The sequence below is a fragment of the Branchiostoma belcheri genome, unplaced genomic scaffold (genome assembly GCF_001625305.1).
Source record: "Branchiostoma belcheri isolate BF01 breed outbred unplaced genomic scaffold, Haploidv18h27 scaffold58, whole genome shotgun sequence".
NCBI lineage: Eukaryota > Metazoa > Chordata > Leptocardii > Amphioxiformes > Branchiostomatidae > Branchiostoma > Branchiostoma belcheri.
Genome location: NW_017804220.1, coordinates 34,088 through 52,842, shown reverse-complemented (window position 1 = coordinate 52,842; position 18,755 = coordinate 34,088). Strand labels below are relative to the sequence as shown.

The 18,755-nt window shown below is 39.6% G+C and overlaps 1 protein-coding gene across 6 annotated transcripts in view; it reads left to right on the top strand.

The window, feature by feature from the left end:
- Nucleotides 1-18,755, top strand: part of LOC109481902 (tetraspanin-18-like) — a 58,838-nt gene that overhangs the window by 21,902 nt on the left and 18,181 nt on the right. The window contains exon 1 of one of the 6 annotated variants that reach the window (XM_019784527.1): nt 9,932-10,028. The exons of the other annotated variants lie outside the window; for them this stretch is intronic. The gene's annotated coding sequence lies outside the window, so the exon portion shown is untranslated. Of the gene's footprint in view, nt 1-9,931; nt 10,029-18,755 lie in introns of those variants that run through there. 6 annotated transcript variants of the gene reach the window in all.

Sequence of the window (18,755 nt, the reverse complement as noted above, 5' to 3'; positions counted from 1 at the left end):
CAGTGCATGTGTTCAAGCATATATTTACCATGTTTCTTTTGAAAGACTTTCGTGTAATGTTACAGTGTATAGTTCCTGGGTTTCTGGTTAAAGAATTAGCCCATTGCACATGTCTTACAATCTTAGTTATAGTTTTTAGATTGAAGCAATTTTGTACATGTATATAATATTATGTCAGTTTTTAGCCATGCTCATTGCAAGCAATATCAGAATTATACATGCTACATAGTATTTCCGTTTGAATGATTTTTAGACTTAGTGTTGTGTGCAATATTGTATGTCCATGTGATCCATTTTGATATTTGTAAATTGAATGCGATTCAGTGTCTGAGTTACACTGAGATTTCAGAAAACATACATTGTATTGAATCACATTGATGTTTCAACATGTTTTCATGCACTGCTGGTACATGTATTACCTACTGACCTGTATGATAAAACATGCTATCATCATGTCTATAAGCACATTGTTAATCATCAGTATACAGCGGAGAATGATTTGTTTATTTTGATATTTGTTGTTATGTTTACTGTACGTACGGCACAGCTTTGTTTCAATTCAATTCAAGTTTAACCATGCAAATTTTAATATTTAGTGTATATTATAGCAAGTCAAAATTCGGGCATTCATACATGTAGCTCTTTTTATCAGGATTCCCTATACACTCGTATGCCGGCTGTTTCTACACCAATAAAATATGATAATGTTGCAGTAGTATGAGAAGGTATCAAGCTTGGGTCATGACATGTAGGCTTCCATGAGTTTCAGTGAGGAAGGTGCTTCTGGTAGATAACAGCCACATGTCTTTGTAGCCATTCTTCTGCAAGCCTACCATACATTTCTACATGATGTACCATCAGAGTAATAGGCAGTTCATTGTACATTCACACTTCACAGGGTACACAGTTCATATAAACTGTGTTCACGTCACTTGTATTTGGTACATGTGTCAAAATTCTATGTGAAGTAGCAAACAAAATTAATTCACAAGAAGGGTATCTTTGGTTAAGAATTGAAGTTTGTTTGCAGTAACTTATTCATAAGATGTATACAGGGTATGATGTCTTTTAACAGATTTGATAGGGGTCTTTTTTGTCCAAAGGGGTGTTTTTGTAAAACATTAGGTACTTGCCTTAGTCTAGTTGAGGCCACCTTATTCATACATGTATATTTCTACTGCAATTCTAGCATTTTTATAAACAGGAATTGTTACAGTGTTGTTTGTAGTTGAAAGTTTAAAGGAATAATGAGAAAAAGCAAAAATATCAAGTTTCTCTCCATGGTGCTGAAACCTTGGTGCTTCTTCACTTGATTTTCTATTGGAAGACATGGCATTTGGGCCAGTTTCCTGTGTGATACTGATAAGATAGGTAATCTTAAAGGTAGTCTCATAGCCTTTTTTAGGCTGTAGGGGCAGTATGTTGTTAATCCACTGTGTCTAGGGCTTGAAGTATTGGAAGGCAGGGCCTATCCCTTTCTTCCATCGCCTTTTACCTTCCCAAACGATGTCAGGTATCCGTTTTACATCTGGGTGGAGTGAGGAAGTCAAGCGCCTTTCCCAAGGACATAATGTCTTTCCAGGAATGCCAGGAATCGAACCCGTGACTCTCGGTCTTGTGTCCGCTAGCCTAACCACCCAACCATTCAATGCCACCAATAGGTGATACTGATACCACTCTGCAAGTTAATGAAGATTTACTCTCGTAGTTCTCTCACTTTCAGACTGCCATAATTACAATGAAGTGATAGCGTTACAGGGCAATCCTGTACCACACATTAACGAAGTCTGGGGTATTACACTGTTACTTTCTTGCACCTGGGACTGTGTACTTGGACTTGAGAACAATTCATTCTCAGAAATTTTCCCCGTAATTAGAAAAGTTGCAACCTTTCTGGGTAATTCTGTGTGATATATTGGTAAAGACTTGGATATTACAATGTTAGTCAATTGGACCTTAGTCTTCATTTAAACTTGAAAACACTTTCAGAAGGCAAATTTTGTTAAAGACAACTAATCAAAAGCATTGCCAGGGTATCAAAACTCTAACTATTCTGACTATACTAAGGCATTCTGTATGATATTAGAACATACTGCCCCACATAAGCATATTTGCATCATCAGTTGAGCATTCAAAACAGATCAGAAACAAGCCCTAAAATGAGTCCTTTATTGTCTTGGTCATGCCAGTAATGTTCCTCCGTGGACAATTTTTGGTTCTAATAATAGTTCGAATAACTTGTACAAACATTGGATCAAGTCAGGATTCATTGATCAGGTTTGTGCATGTTCAAAAGATTTTTAAAATGTCTGCCCTGCCAGTTGCATTGGCAAAGTTTCGCTCAACATCACATTTTTGTTCCATGGATGCTGATATACATTGGGATAATGTTGTTTCAACTTACTATGTAGACAAGTGACTAGAATATTGACTTTGAAAAATCTGGTTTACAAGCCCTAAACCTGCATCTAAGCACCTTTAAAAGCACAGAAGCACCAGTCATTCATGTTGATCCTGTGTAACACCTCTGTGACGTCAGAATTAGAGTGTTGCTCCAGTGCACCTGGGTTCCCAACTTGGACTTGAACACAATCTCATCAGGTAATGATGACACAGGGGTTTTTCTAGAAAAATTTGGCATGAGGGAGCAGTATCACGGCGAGGGAGCGAAGCGACCGAGGGGGGGTTTGTGCGGAAGGGGGGTATCACCCCTTCCGCCATGTGAAGCCTTTGAAAATTTGAGGTTGAAATGGGACATTTTGAGGCTACTTGAGGGGGGGAAATTTGAACTTTTAACCTCAATGTACCTTTCCCAAATTTCTATTCATGCATTGCATATTTCACTTATAAAATATAAGTACAATCAACAGTACACACAATCTGCAAATCACCCTTTATACACTTACACAATTAGTGATCAATGTTACTAGTAGCTCCAGATGACAACATTGGGTTTGCCACAAGCTGAAACCTTTCCCATGGCACAATTGCAACACATTCATCCAAGCTGCTACAAACTCAGGTCTCATGTTTCACTTCAGAGCCTGTTCTATAGTATGCAAATGAAGGAGGTCTAGCTACATGTCTTGAGCAAGTTCTCAATGAACATTGTTTATTCCATTCAAACTTTTACTACTAGAGCTAAATTTTCAGGTTTGTGGTAAGAGTGTGGAATTTTTATGAGAGTAACATAGTTTGTAATGCTAGAATGTATTGTTATGTGGTGTTGTTTTTTGTATTTTTACTGGAAAAAGATAATTTAGAAAAAGACTTAGGCTTCAATCTGAAAATTGATATGAGGGCGCTGGTTTGCTACATGAGGGCGCAGCGCCCTTGTTCCCCTGTTCAGAAAAACCCCTGATGACAGAAGACCAGAGCAGGGACTGCTACAGAGAGAGATCTATAGAGCCTGCCTGACATGTTAGGGAATAGTGTGAATTAGATGTAGCTGGACTGTACCTGGGGTTTCATGCTTGGACTTGAAAATAGTTTCATTGCATTTGCATACAAAAGTGACAACAATTTAGGATGATTCTTCATATTTTTGCTCAAAGACATAGCTTGGTTGGCTCAAAAGCACAAGTGATATTTCTTGAGTGTTACATGTACTTGCATCTGGGTCTTTGTCTTACCGTCATACCGGTCCCTTGACCGGGGGTGGTCGTGGGGGCACCTAGTGGCTGAGCACACTGCCTTTGTTTGTATGTAGACTCAAAAACCTGTTTAATTTTGGTAGATTTGAAGCAAAATAAAGAAGTATTTTATGATACCAGACAGAAGTACATAATGTACTGTAAGTCTACAAATTTCCGCGGTATATTTAGATTCGCGGAATTCGCGGGGACATTTGTACCGCGAATCTATTTCCCCGCGAATATGTTTTGCGTAAGTGTGCCCCCCTCCCCACACGCATTCACGAGGGCCGATTCACAACGGTAAGCGAAACACTGAAACAACACACGCGATCCACAAATCACTGCAAATCAACTTTATTCTCAGCAAATGTACGTATGTTGAGTACCAAAATTTTTTAAGTTATACTGATATCAAAAATAATATTATGAGACACCGAATCGCGATACTGCGGCACTGTCCGTGTCAAACGTGCACCGCCGGACAAAAATCTTTGCGTGCAGAGCGCCGGCCGGCCATGCGCGCCCGGGCACTTGAAAATTGCGGGCACATCGGGCAAATCTACTAATATTTTGATGAAAAATAGAACTGCTGGTATCTGGAAAATGTTAGTTGATTCTCTTTTGCGGCCTGCTATGCGGGCGTTTTTTTCTTCTTCTTGTTCTGCTGGATAGAAACGCTACCGTGGGCCTACAAAACCGAATGCGACCTTTGCATACTTCCGGGTTCAAAATCTCGCCGAAAACGGCATAAATTTGCTTAGGAATATATATTTTCCCGAAAGATTCTTACGATTATGCATTTCTTCACTAGATTATCGAAGTGTAGTCGTGGAAAATAGCGTTTTAGCGCTAATTTCCGAACAAAGAAAATTGTTTACACGCGCGTCAGATTGATAGAGCTTTACCGCGGCGCACCGCCGGCAGTCTCGCGCGGTGCAAGAAACAAATTTTTGCGCTGCAGTAAGGAAATAAATGCCGGAACACGAACTTTTATTATTTTAAACATTCACTTTACAAGTTCTTCTTGGAATGACCAAGGGAAAATCGCGAATCTAAAAATACCGCGGATTGTCCATTTTCCCGAAACCGCGAACTTTAGGCCCCGCGAATCTAAAGAGATTTACAGTATATTTTTACTACAGAAAACTTATTTGGCATAGCCTCATAAAGGCCTCTTCAAGGCCTTAAAACAGGATAGGAAATCCTGTCTTATTAGGTGTGTCTGTTGCCTTCTAAAAATAAAAGGGGAAAAACCAAGCTAGCATATGGCCTTGACTTTTCCTTCCCATGCATCTGTGTCTGTACCTGGCCACCTTCTTTACTGATCACCAGGATAACCCCATGGACACCAGTACTTCTCCTGGTGTAAAACCAAAATAAATCTTAGATGAAGCAGGTTAAATTTGTTTGGCCCGAGGCAGCCATTTTCCCTGACCAGCCCTCCCAGTAAGAGAGATGACAGCATCCTCCCACCTCCCCAGGCTACAGGTGAGGTAAGTCCATTACAGGAGATGGGCAGATGAGGCAGCACACCTGGGGCATCACATGCCCCTCTATAAACATGGCTGAGACCTGCCTGTTGGGGGGAGGGGGGCAGGATCAGAGGGATAGATAAGGCATAGGAAAAAATGTTGTGTTTCCTGTTTCAGTCCTGATAAAATGAGGGTCGATAGGTACATGTAGAGATTATCTTTTCTTTTTTTTAGAATTGATCGATCAGTCACTCTGGTCTTTCTCAGTAGACTGACCCAGTGAGGCTTGTCACGTGGCTTCTTTGTCTGTGTTGGATCAAAAGTTTTAACTTTAAACATGTAACTACCAACGCAGATGAACTTTCATGATAGAACATAGTGTACAGTATACGGAAGTGGTTTGGCTGTGTTAGCAGACATGTAATATAATCCTGTCGAATGACAGTGGATGATCTAGATCAGGTCAGGACTTATTGACAGAGTTGTCGCTTTGTCATTCCCACTGGGACCTCACCGGAGCTGTTACCATGGTAACAGAGATTGATTACCGTGCAGGAAGCATACCAGATGGTTTTATACCAGGGGAATGTTAGAGGTCAACGTTAGGATTTGAAGTGCTGGTTCAGTGATTTTTCCCATGTGTGTTTGTGTCTGGATTGAGGGTCAGTTGTTAGGTAGCTAAATTATTGCTGATATGTGTCTGCCTCCCCGTGAAAAATAAGTGGAACATTCCGTATGGCTTATTATGTAATCATCAATCATCGGTTGTTAATATCCATATTGCTTTCCTCTTACCGTCATCCTGCTTTAGAAGATAACCAACTCTTCAACACAAAGGTCATAGTATTTAGTTACAATTAATGTACATATCCAAGGCCAGGAAGTAGAGAAAAATGTAGTGTGGCCCTCATAATGAGAATGTCTGGTATACATATAAAATGCCTTTGTGAACCCTGGTATTTCAATATTACGTACATTATAACTGGAACTGCCTGAAGTTGTAATAAACCAGATAGCCAGTCCAAATTGTAACACCATAAAAATGTACACTACCCCTGCTGTAAGACCCCGAGGAACCTTCTGCGAGTAGATTTGTAACTCATTCACATGCAGGAATGGGGCAAATTTTATTGTGCAATCGATGGAAAGAAGATTACATAACTGAAGCCGTGAGCGCAGGGACTTGTAGTTGTTACTGGGTAACTCTCATGTTCAGCAGTTTTATCTCATTGTAGGTATTAGATTTGGAGTGATGCTTTTCTGTACTGGAATTGAAAGGCTCTTGTAAGTAATAGTTCTGTTTTGTGTAAAGTTGAGTACGTCGGCAGAACGTATGGCACCTGCACAAAACATGTGATGTATTTTGCATAACATTTGGGCAGAATGTATCATTTAAGGTTGTATTCACGTATTTAAGGATGACATCCTGTCTACAGTTTTCATGTGTTGTGTTGGAAAAAATATTGACAGCCAGAACAGTTTCTTACGTCACGCCCAGAAAGCAGTTACTCAAGCAACTGCTTATGATATGATTTTGTCTTCTGATTTAAGATGTTTGCTAATGGAAAATCCCATGTATATCAAGGTTTAAAAACCTTTAGGGCTCTAATGTTCCTTTTTTTACATGATGATGATGGTATTTTTACTTTAACTGCTATGTAAATTTGTTTCCATCAAGAACGATGGACGTTGTCAAAAACTAGGACGTTGGCAGAACGTACTGCACCTGCGCAAAACCCATAATGTATCATACATTACACTTCGACAGAATGTCTCATATAAGGTCGTATTCGCGCATATAAGGTTAACATTCTGTCTGCAGTTTCCAAATGTTATGTCAAAAAAAATATCCTCTGCAACAGGCAAAATTTTAATTCAATGTTGACCAAAAATCCTAAGAAAACCATGAAAAATCTGTTTTTTTTTCTGCCGACGTGCTCAAAAAACTGATGCTGAATTTGATCAGGTGGCATTTCAAGTCCTGACCTAGCGTAATGTATTACCTATGGAGAGCTGTGTCCACATCCAATCATTTGGCTCATCAGAACAAGCCGGTAATAGGCTTACCATTTCCTGTTCGGGAATCTGCTCCAGCTATCCCACTGGATCAGTGCCTTTGAAGTGTTAGTACCGGATTGGTTTGAGAAATTGTCTAGATCTGGCTATGGCAGATGACTGCAGTGCCACTGTTTCTTTGGATAGCATTTTTTTAAAGCAAAGCTTACCTTTAAGTTTCTATACAACAATGTTCAGAAATCCCTTTATGATCGTAAAAAAATTACAAAGTCACACATTTCTATTTCTTACGAACTGAAAATGTAAGGTGACTTTTATTGAGTATGTTGCAGTATTTTAGAAAAAATTGGACATTGCTGCTGTTGTCATCATTGTTTTGGAAATACGATTTCAAACATTTCATGTGAAAACAGTTGAATCAGCAAAGGATGCAAGATACAAGAGAGAATTGCTTATTCAAAGTTTTAAGCCTCGTCTATATAGATCTTACACAGCGAAAAATGGAGATCGATATGAAAGATTATTAAGACTTATATTGCATTGATAACCCTTTTGCTATCATAAAAGTTCCAAGTTGTATTTCAGTTGTTTTTGTACCATTGGTAACCAGCTCAAGTGTTAACAATAAAAAGGGACAATTTATGCCGAAGAAACCGAATTGTTATTTCCTGACAATGGGCTCCTGCATTGTAAAGTACAATTGGTCGCCTGGACCGAGTCAAGGGCATTGATTAATCTATAAGGACTTATGAATCTGATGGGGAAACCAATATTTCCTCATCACTGGGTACTTCTGCGGTACAGTGGTCTGTAAAGTCCTCATTATCTCAACATTATCTTGTGTTACAATCATCCCTATTGTGTATAGTTTCTGGAGAGAAAATTTAGGAAGGGACAATGCAAGTTTATTACAGGTATTATCAATGTGTGTTTACTGGTTTCACTAGGCTTGGAAAGCCTGTTAATGCTGTACCAATGATAGGATTAACAACCGGAAGGTCTAACGTAATAACATGGGACAAAGAACTGGTCGATCTTTCTGTCTGGATTAGCTTTTACTAGGGATCTCAGATTCACATACACGTAAGGCCACACCAATTAAATTTATTGGTTCACGGATAGGCCTGCTTCATTTTTATCTGATTTGCAAAACAAACAAAACAAGAGTTCCGAGATCTCATACCTCCATGAAATATGGGCTTGCTTTGTCCTCATTAATTATGCAAATACCCCCACATTAACATAATATATGCATAGCGATGCATACCTTTAAGTTACACATGTTACGAGGTATAAAATTCCCATCATTCACCAATAAGGATTCACAGAATTTTCACGTTAATTATGCAAATTAGGTCATCATTTGCATAATTGATATCTGTTGATGTTCCGCCTGCCACAGATTAAATAGATTACATGTATAGCAGTACCATTATATGAAACACTGTAATTATAAAATTTCCTCATTAATTATGGAAATTAAGTCTTCATTTACATAATTTGCATTTAATCATGTACAACTGTCTCTCAGGTACCTACACACCAAAAATGATGAAAATACGTTGTTCCAATCTGGACTTATTGGCTTTGAAAGTTTTTACCAGAAACTAACCTGCAGTTCCAGAACAAGCTGCTAGGGGGACCAAACTTACACCACTTATTCCCGACAGGATAAGCTATCTGTCACCAAAAAGTCAAGACCATAGCTTGTTCAGGACAAAAGATACAAAAAACGGAAGTTCTGCTGCAGTACCAAGGTCATCCACCAGGAGGCCCATACTTGACCTTGACCTTTGTCTTTCCAAGTCTTACCATCATACCAAATATCATCACAATCCATAAAGGCGTTCTGAAGTTATGCTGACTACAAAGTTGCGGAAACACAGACAGACACACACACAGACATACATACAGACAGACACGCCAAAAACAATACCTCCATTTTTCATGGAGGTAAAAAGATTCTGGTTCAGAAGCAAGTGAAAAATGCTCATATTTTTCCCCAAACAGTTGAAGACAGTGCACGTAAAATTTGAGCTGTGTAGGTATTTTGAATTTGTAGTTTACTGTATTACTTGCACCAGTACAGGTTTACAGATTAAAGTATTTAGAAACTGGCCTAGAAATCCTTGCCTGACCATTGAACTTCTACTTGAGCTGAAATTTAATGTTTACGAAAAGATTAGGGGGGGATTTTTTAATAGTCTTCATTCAGTCATTCATTTGCTTAAATTTTATGGCAGAATTTTCTTCCCAATTGAAGTGTCTAACTTTTGGGAGAAGCCATGTAATACGGGGTAATTCTTGATACACATTGTTCATGGCCTTGGTACTGAAGCCTTAGGTGTGATTATTGCAAAATTTCTTACCAAGATTGACAGTGAAAAAATGCACCAAAAGGTAAACTTTGTGACTTCTCACTCTTAAAATAACAATGATGATCAATAGAAGCAACATACGGTTGTGTTAGATTTACATGCAACTGCTTTTTATCCAGACAGCGGTTCCAAATTCAAATGGGCATGAAATTATCCCATTATTTCACCTGTTTGACAACATGGCCAATTCTAAATATATCCAAGGCTAGCGCTGCATCCATGTAGAAAATTTTTAACGTATGAAATGGTCCCTCCCATGGGTAAGCCAGCAGCCCACAAGGATTCCTATCCATGGCAAATTTGCTTATCTTTATGCCGCAGTTGTATTACTAGCTACTTTGATTGAACAAAGCACTTCTGAAACAGTCCCTCCCAGAAGGGAAGACGGGGGCAGCGCCGTGGTCACATGACATGGCCATGCATATTCTATGGCCTCTCCAGGCTGTGTCATACATCACCGTCTTATCAAGATGGAACCCTTCTCCTTCCCTCCGCACCAACGCAAATGAGGGAGCAGCAAAAACAAGGTTTGTGGGGAAAATCCTGGACATTCTGCCATCCTATTTTCTTTAACAATCATCAAGGTGGGTCCCTGCAATTCTGGAAAATGCGTTGCTTGTTGTGAATAATTGGTGGCGTGATTTTTTAAGTCGCTAGCTGGATTCCTGCCTTTCCTCTGTTGATTTTTCACCTGTGCGATGTTTTGTTTGCCAGTAAGAGAGATGGTAAGTTTTTCTGGATAGAAACATTTAAATTCAGTGATCCACATTAGACTTAGCTGCAGGGTGGTCAGAATTATATATTACATCATATGTGCTTTGATTTTTGTGTCGCAGACATACACTACTGCTGTGTATTGCCATGTTTATTTGCTCAGATTGAACTGGTTGGTAGATTTTTCCTTCACATATTCACCAGTAACGTGTTTGTTGATGTCAGAATGTTATTACCTCCGACGTAGGACGCCTCAGCTTCTGCTTGATGAGTGTGAATTTCATTAGGTTTTATTGTTTATAATGAGGGACGATGCTGAATATTGATTTTTCTTCTCTACGTACAATTACGCCAGCAAGGATGCCCTCTATTTGGTACCAGGTGTAACGTCAATCTTTCAGATGTGTAGTCCTGTTTTGAGATTCCCTTTTCTTAGTTCTATCTAGCTATTTTTAATGAGGTTAGCTTTCAAAGACAGGACTGATAGCTTACAGCTTTTTAAATTTCCTATATGAGAAACGTATGTTTTTCTATAACATATTAAGCTTACATGTGAAAGTATAATTTTTAACAGATACTTTACATAGTTACTGTAACAGATTCTGACTAAATGTTTTTCAGTATGCTGTGGTTCAAGATTTTCTCTGCCATGATTCTTTGTTACCACGGCAGAAATTGGTGTTGTATTACCTATACTACCTGCTTATTTCCCAACACAGAGCCACTCCCAAGTATGGGGAATGATTATATATTCCATTGGCCTGGCTACCTGACCTCTGGTGTTAGGGAGTAAGCCATTATCATTGATTACAGCAATGCGGTGTGTTATCAATAAAGACAGAAGAATTAGAAAAGCAGAAATGTTTTCACATACATTGTGCATTTTAACCCTTTTCCTGCCAACTTTTTAACTAGTGCAGAGGTACTTTGTCGGTGAGATAGTAGTAGTTGGAAGGTTAGGCCACAGCAAGTAGATTTTATGGATGACATCCTCCGCAGTCTCCAAATGTAATGCAAGCGGGTGAAAAAAAAAGACGGGCGAGCGGGCGAAAAAAAAAGACAGACCAAAAAAACTAACTACTAAAGGTTCCTACATTTTAACATTTTTACTAAATCATTGTACAAATGGTTTTGATTCAGTGGAAACATCACATATACACAGCCAGCATCAGATATTGCTGCATCAAAGTAAGAAACAAAACATTAAATCAGAGCCTTTTCTTGTCTCCTCTCTTCATAGTAATCTACCATCCACCTTCCGGCATGGCAACAAACATCTTTGTACATTTTCGGCATGTTCACCACTGTCAGAAGGCAACAAAATTTTGTTTGTTTTTTTCCCCAAAATCAGGCGAAAATTAAGGCGTGTGCTGATGTCATCCGTAAGAATTACTTGCTGTGGCCTTAAATTCCCCGTTGGCTGTGTCCAGTCCCTTGGTTATTGACCGGTGAAGTGATGAAGTCGGGTTGACAGGTGGGTTTGACCAGGCCTCAGGTGGAAACGGTCACTGGAAATTACTTAGAGATGGAGACAGGAAATGGGAAGGGTGAACAGTCGCTGTCCGTTACCACGTATCTGCAGCAAGCATTATGTTCACTTGTCAAAGGCACCCAAAGTGACTTCAGGACAGTAAAACTGGATTTTCAAAGTCAATTTCTTTTCTTTATGTAGTGAGTTGAATAAAACCTATCCCTGGATGTCCAAAGCCGATTTTCTTTTTTTATGTAGTAAGTTGAATCAAACATATTCCATATCATACTCATATCTGTGAGGCAAAAATGTGTTGTCAATGACAGAAATCAATTATTTGTTTCATATCGTAGGCTTTTTTATTTATTGGCAGTATCACAAAATAAAGGGGCTCACATAGATTATTTTTGGGCTGTTTAAAACAGTATGATATGAAGACAAAAATGTGTTAAAAATGGCTGTAAATGGCAATATCAGACAGGTTTTTTTGTTTGTTTTACCGCCCTGAAATTACATTGGATGCCTTAAAGAGAAAACAAAAACAAAATTGCAAATCTGCTTCCTCTGCCCTCAAGCAATCAGAGATCCGTGTGCACAAAATATTCATGGAATTCTCGAAAAAACAGACTTATTTGAAATCCACTCAGCAACAGGAAATATCTTGCGTGTATGGAGTACATCAAAACTGTTGGGTAAATTCAGGAGATGTTTGATATCCTGTTGTTTAGCAAGAGACAACGTCCTTCACACTTAAAGAACATCTGATTTTTTTTCTGCCAAACATCAAGGTCTTTGGAACAGATGAATGTGATATTGTCTTGGGACAATCACTCAATCTGAGGAAGTGTGCACAGAATTTTGTAGCATCGGGAAATCTGAACACTTTATACTGTGCATCTTTGAAGGTGTGTCATCCAGGATATAACACATAATAAATATTGATTTTATGTATACAGCTTGAATAGTGGTCCAAACATCTGAAACTCCACATCATTTGAGTTGTACAGATTAAATCAAGATCTATAAGCTTATACTGTAAGTTTAGAATGATCGTACTGCCCGACTGCTGATGGGGTTTTGCAGTTTTCCGTAGTGAAGACTTATGCCAGAGATTTTATCATTACAGCAGGTGAAACCAAGCCTGGGTAGATCCAGATTTTGCTCTACTAAACTTGAAAAAAAATTTTTGAGCGTAGCAGGGCAAAATCTGGATGGTACCCAGGCTATAGGTGAAACCAAAAAAAAAAGCTTAGCTACTGATTTATCATTACCTTTTGTAGCTTGAGTGTCGGATTATCATCCGTTTTGTGGGACCAATCATATTCAACTTTGTCCTTCTGCATGACAAGGACTGAACATGGTGACACGCCCCTGCATCACCCGAGCCTTATATGGCCAACGTAAAAACTCCTTAACATTCAGGGTAATAAATAACCCATCCTGCCTGATTACCACAGAAATGAGAGCATTTCTCACTGCTGTGTGTCTGGATGTGTCCTTTTTCTTTCTTTCTTTTTCGTTCTTTTTCTTTCTTTCTTTTTCATTCTTTCTTTTTTCTTTCTGTCTTTTTCATTCTTTCTTTTCCTTCCTTCCTTCCTTCCTTCCTTCCTTCCTTCCTTCCTTCCTTCCTTCCTTCCTTCCTTCCTTCCTTCCTTCCTTCCTTCCTTCCTTCCTTCCTTCCTTCCTTCCTTCCTTCCTTCCTTCCTTCCTTCCTTCCTTCCTTCCTTCCTTCCTTCCTTCCTTCCTTCCTTCCTTCCTTCCTTCCTTCCTTCCTTCCTTCCTTCCTTCCTTCCTTCCTTCCTTCCTTCCTTCCTTCCTTCCTTCCTTCCTTCCTTCCTTCCTTCCTTCCTTCCTTCCTTCCTTCCTTCCTTCCTTCCTTCCTTCCTTCCTTCCTTCCTTCCTTCCTTCCTTCCTTCCTTCCTTCCTTCCTTCCTTCCTTCCTTCCTTCCTTCCTTCCTTCCTTTATTCCTTTATTCCTTTATTACGTTTCCAAGCATACGTGTATGATGACTATCAAGGTGGTCTTGTGTTTATTGTTGTTCACTCAGAAAGGTTCTGGGTTCAAATCCCTGGCAGGCCCCACTGTTGTGTCCTTGGGAAAGGTACTTAACACCTATTTCCTCATTTGACTCAGGTAAAATGAGTACCTAACTTTGGTTAGGGACATCCTCTCAGATGAGTAAAGCAAATCAAAATGGTTCTTTGAGGAGAGCCACACCTCAAGCACATTAAAGACATTAAAGATCCAACCACACTTATCGAGAAGAGTAAGGGTGACCTTCCCGGTGTGATGGGTCTGGTCTTACAGTCTGGCTCAAGACTGACATCTTGAAAAGGTGATAGTCACCTGTTTTGTCAATCCTTCCTCAATATGAGGTGCATGTAAATCTCAATAAATAAATAAATTGGTACATAAATAATTAGATGAATAAATCAGACATAAACATTTGGGAGAAGATCTTCAAATTGCTGTTCCATAATTCAAGCCATATTTGCTAATAAGGGACAGTCCACTTATGTCATATATGTAGGTCTTTTATATGTCATACCTATTTCAGAATCACCCCTAGGTACTCTCCTCCTCAAGATATAATCATTAATGGTCTTTCCCTGATATGTGTCAGTCCACTTTACGAGCATGAAGAGGGGATCTCATGGAATTACTCTGGCCTATCACGACGCCCATTTCCCTACAACGAGACATACGTGTGCACTACATTGCCATAGACAGGAAAATTGGACGTTAGAAATGCTCAACACATTTCTAGGGGTGTGGTGCAAATGCTGTCAGAATTAATCTTGAAAATATTCTGGATGTCTTGCAATATCTAAAATATTATTCACAAAGATAAAGAAGGATTGTATCACTGCAAAATATAGATAAGCAATGGAAGATACAAAACAACATGTTTACATTCACAGAAGGAAAATATTTTGTTTTTTCTCCATTTCTTCTTTTCACCCAACAAATAAGGTCAATGACCTGAACCAGATGGCTGTCACCACGGTAACATGTGCTGTAGCAGACACCCTGTGGTGTTGGATTATATTATGTAGCAAGTTGCAGGACAGATTTGGAGGGGCTTGTCACCATTTATAAGAATACATAAACAGAGCAGTAGCTGTAAGGCGAGACTCTATCTATGTGAAGGTAAACATAAATATGCATTTGCTTTACAAACGTTATCTTTCTTTATTTAATTAGTAGTTAGTTTCTGATTTTCATGTAGGAGATCTAAAGGGTTTGTGTTGGAGGCTATATGGTTTCTCCAAGGTGTGCTCATGTTTTAATCCATTATCATCCCAGGCTTCTTTTATTGCCATACCATTTCTGTGAGCAGTAGCACCGCCAATAACTCACCGCCATCAAAATTCCGCCTGGGAATTCCAGCTCATAAATGCCTCTTTGCATCCTAGTTGGTATTCTGATCAGTCTCTGTAGAAATCGTGATCTTGTAGTGTACTGAGTGCTGTGTGAGGTTGTGAAAAGGGTAATCTTGAACCACGGGTTATGTTCAGACTCACATGTATCCAAAGCTAGGATGGTGGTGTGTGAGCATTAGTTTTCAGAGAATTGTGTAAAAAATCTCCATACAGCCCTCAAATGATAGCAAACATGTCTACAGAGATGCATTTTTTTGAAGCTGTATGGAGAGTGTTTTTTTTTCAGAGATGAGAATGTTGTACCCCCTTCATATCCTCATAATCACTTACTCAGTCACAACACTCACAGATGCTATTCATGCAAGCAGGAATTGAGGTCAGAGAGCTGAGGTCAGTATATGTTTGGCTGACCCAATTTGTAAAAGCAAAACATGTCTCAATGTATTCACACCAAGGACCCACATTCAGATGGTGAGGAATAAAGAATTTTTGTGTGACAAAGGAAGTCCTTTGGGAAATTTCAGTAAGAATTGCCTCTCCTTATTCTTACCATGGGCCCTGTGCAAGAAGGAATGCTTTATTTCCCTCCATCTTAAGTGCTTTTAAGACAAGTGCACTAGAAGTTTATGCGCAGCCATCCTTTATGCTAGTGTCAAGATAGGTTTGAGATGTTGTTCAAATGCAGGCATCGTAATGGACACTTGTGGGTAGTAAAAGTATGTGAAGAAGTACCTGCGTCTAATGGCTTAGCTGTCAGAGTAATTGTTCTGCCTCTTTGGGAACGGCAAATCTCTCTTCAGAAAGTTTTTTTTCCCACACACCAACTTTACCTACGCTAATTCAGGACAATGAGGGCAACCACAATTATATTGTGCAATTTGCCACAGACAGGGCAAGAAGACATTATCCAATTGTAACTTGAACAAATAAGGTTAAACTTATTGTCCTAGTGCCAATTTTTCCAACACTATGGCCCAAGGGGCATACATGAAAAAAGTCATAGCCTATGACATAAGTATTCACTGCACAATGGTACAGCTACTTAGTTAGTACACGGAGACCATTCTATAAAGAGCCCCTATTCTTAGAAACCTCTTAAAATTTCCATTAAGGCCCGTAAGTTTGAGTGGACCACTTTATTATTGTGGCCCTCTCATGTGGATTTGTGGCTAGTCTCACGGTGAGATGACAAGACATGGCAGCTCATCTTCCTGACCAGGAAACGGCCGAGCTCCGGGATTTAATTAGACGTGTAACGAGCCTGGCACCACGGTGTTCTGCTGTATTATTCATACAAACCAGCTCGCTGATGCCATTTGTATTGGCTTCTGTAGAGTACCCCTGATTCTGCAGATTGTCGGGCCAATTTGCGTCACTCAAGCTTTTTTTTTCAACACTTTGACCACGCAAACTTGACTTTATAGGTGACATTTACTGGAGTATTGATTCCAGCCTGTTCCTTCCTCAACACACATAGAACGGTGTTAACTGCCATTGTGGTATTGGCAGAGATCCACCCATCGTAAAACTACCACATAATGGGGGAATATGTTGTACTTGTGATGGAACTGTCAAAAATGAGCACACGCGTCATAAATGTCCATTCCAAAACAAGCTGTACTTATCTTTTTGTGTGGGTGTATCGATTTGAATCACATGACTGTAATTTGATTGATGTGATGTCATAAAAGCCGTGGATTCGTTCATTCCTTGGTTAAGATTGGTGCCGCTCAGTCGAACATTTTGGTAAGTCCTGTGAGTTCTTTCTTGTCGAATGTTACAGTTCGAAGTAGTGCTGCATACCTAAACCCACATTTAGGTTCAGGTCCAGATTCAAGTCCAGAGGTTTAGGTTCATTTCTGGAATTGTAAGTCCGGACCTAAACCCATGGCATATACATAATTGCATGTTGGCAACCTTGCAATGTTGTCTGTGTGAAACTTTGGCTGCATAACATGGAGGCTGACACTTGACGATGCACGATGGCAATGTTTTCTTCATTTTGCAGCACCGATTTTGCAATCTATGGAAGGTTTTAGGTGGTTTGGAAAGAAAAGGGGTATGTGACATGTTTTTTTGGGATAAGTCCGGAATCGGTTCTTGACTATTAGGTTTTCTTGGACTTGAACCTAAACATTTTTACAAGTCCGGAACCAGTCCAGTGAACCGGTACACAGCACTATATAGTATATGCGTGTGCAGAAAAAATTGCTGATGCAGTGACGCTGTCAACCTTTTTGACGAAAACCTTGTGGTGTGACTCTAACAGTGTTTTCTTGGGAAGGAAGTGAATGAACTTGAAGCCATCTACAAGGTAATCAGAAGTAGATTGCTGCTGTATTTGTGCCGGAGGATCAGTAGACGTACAGCCAGGGTTAAGGGAAGGTCAGTCCAGTCCTGTCCGTTATAGATCGCCTGACGTCCACACACTGTAGATTGGGCAGCTCGAGTCCTAGATAGGGTCAGAGGTGGGTGGATGGATGGGGGAAACGATGTATCCGGTGTGACAAGGCCATCCATCGCTCCTCAGTCAAGGGGAGGCAATGGTGCTACGATAGGGGTCGGCTGGTGGGGCATGTTGGGAGGTGGTTTGGACACCTTGCTCGGTCTCTTTTATTTTTTATTCCAGTTGAGAATAGCTATAATTTATAAAATATATACATGTATAATCACTAACATCTGGTTCTGAAAGATTTATGATGCAGGATGTTCCTGTTTCAATTACTTTATTTGCCAGTTTAGAATTGCTGCTCCCTGCATGTTCGGTCAGTTATGGCCGACGTGACCTGGGCTCAATGTTTCTTTATTTTATCTATGAATAAAGAATGATTTTACAGAAAGGCATGCAGTTACTTGGCATTGGAGATTCATACAGACCTGGGATTTAGAGCTTTTGATTTTGCTAGTGTTAAATTCTAGGCAATGTTTGACATTTTAATCATAATCCCAGGCAATATACTCACTATCAGAGGTTGATGGATTGATTCCTCTGACCTCAAGTGTCAATTTTTCTGTTCTTAAAAGACAATCTTTGTCAGTTCTGTAGAGTAGACCATAGATTGGCAGCTGTGTTGTTGCCTCACCTTTGTATGGGCCTTTTTGAATGGATCCTGTGAGCCTTTTTCCAGGCATCAATTAATGCTGAAGTTGGAAGTCTGACCATGTACCTGGTATTGGAGATCAGGTCTAATGGGTCCGTGTCTCATATGTACGGCTGACCATTGGCATCTTAGGGTTGACCTGCCATTACTTTAAGAACCATGATCATTAGTCTAGGCTCTGATACTAGGTGCTACATGATAAGGAACCAATTTTCAGCAGGCGACTCATACCACCTGAAATGTGCAATTTGTCTTCCAAATTGTTGGTAAGAGTGCTAACATTTAGGTACCAACCCCCCCCCCCCCTAGGTTAGAGTCATTAAGCTTAGGTTTATATTGCAAGTGTTGCCAAGAGAAGTTACAAAATGTGTGAAAATGACATATCATCTCTGGTCAACTCAAAGCATAATGCTTGATGCAACATAATCAATCAATCAATCAATCAATCAATCAATCAAATGTTTTATTTGTAAACATAAACAAGAGCTTGTAGCCATTGGCAAAATTTTGACTTGCTCTACAATATGCAAGATATTGCAGGTAATATTAGAGCTGTGCAGGTATTTCAGATGAGTGTCCAACTG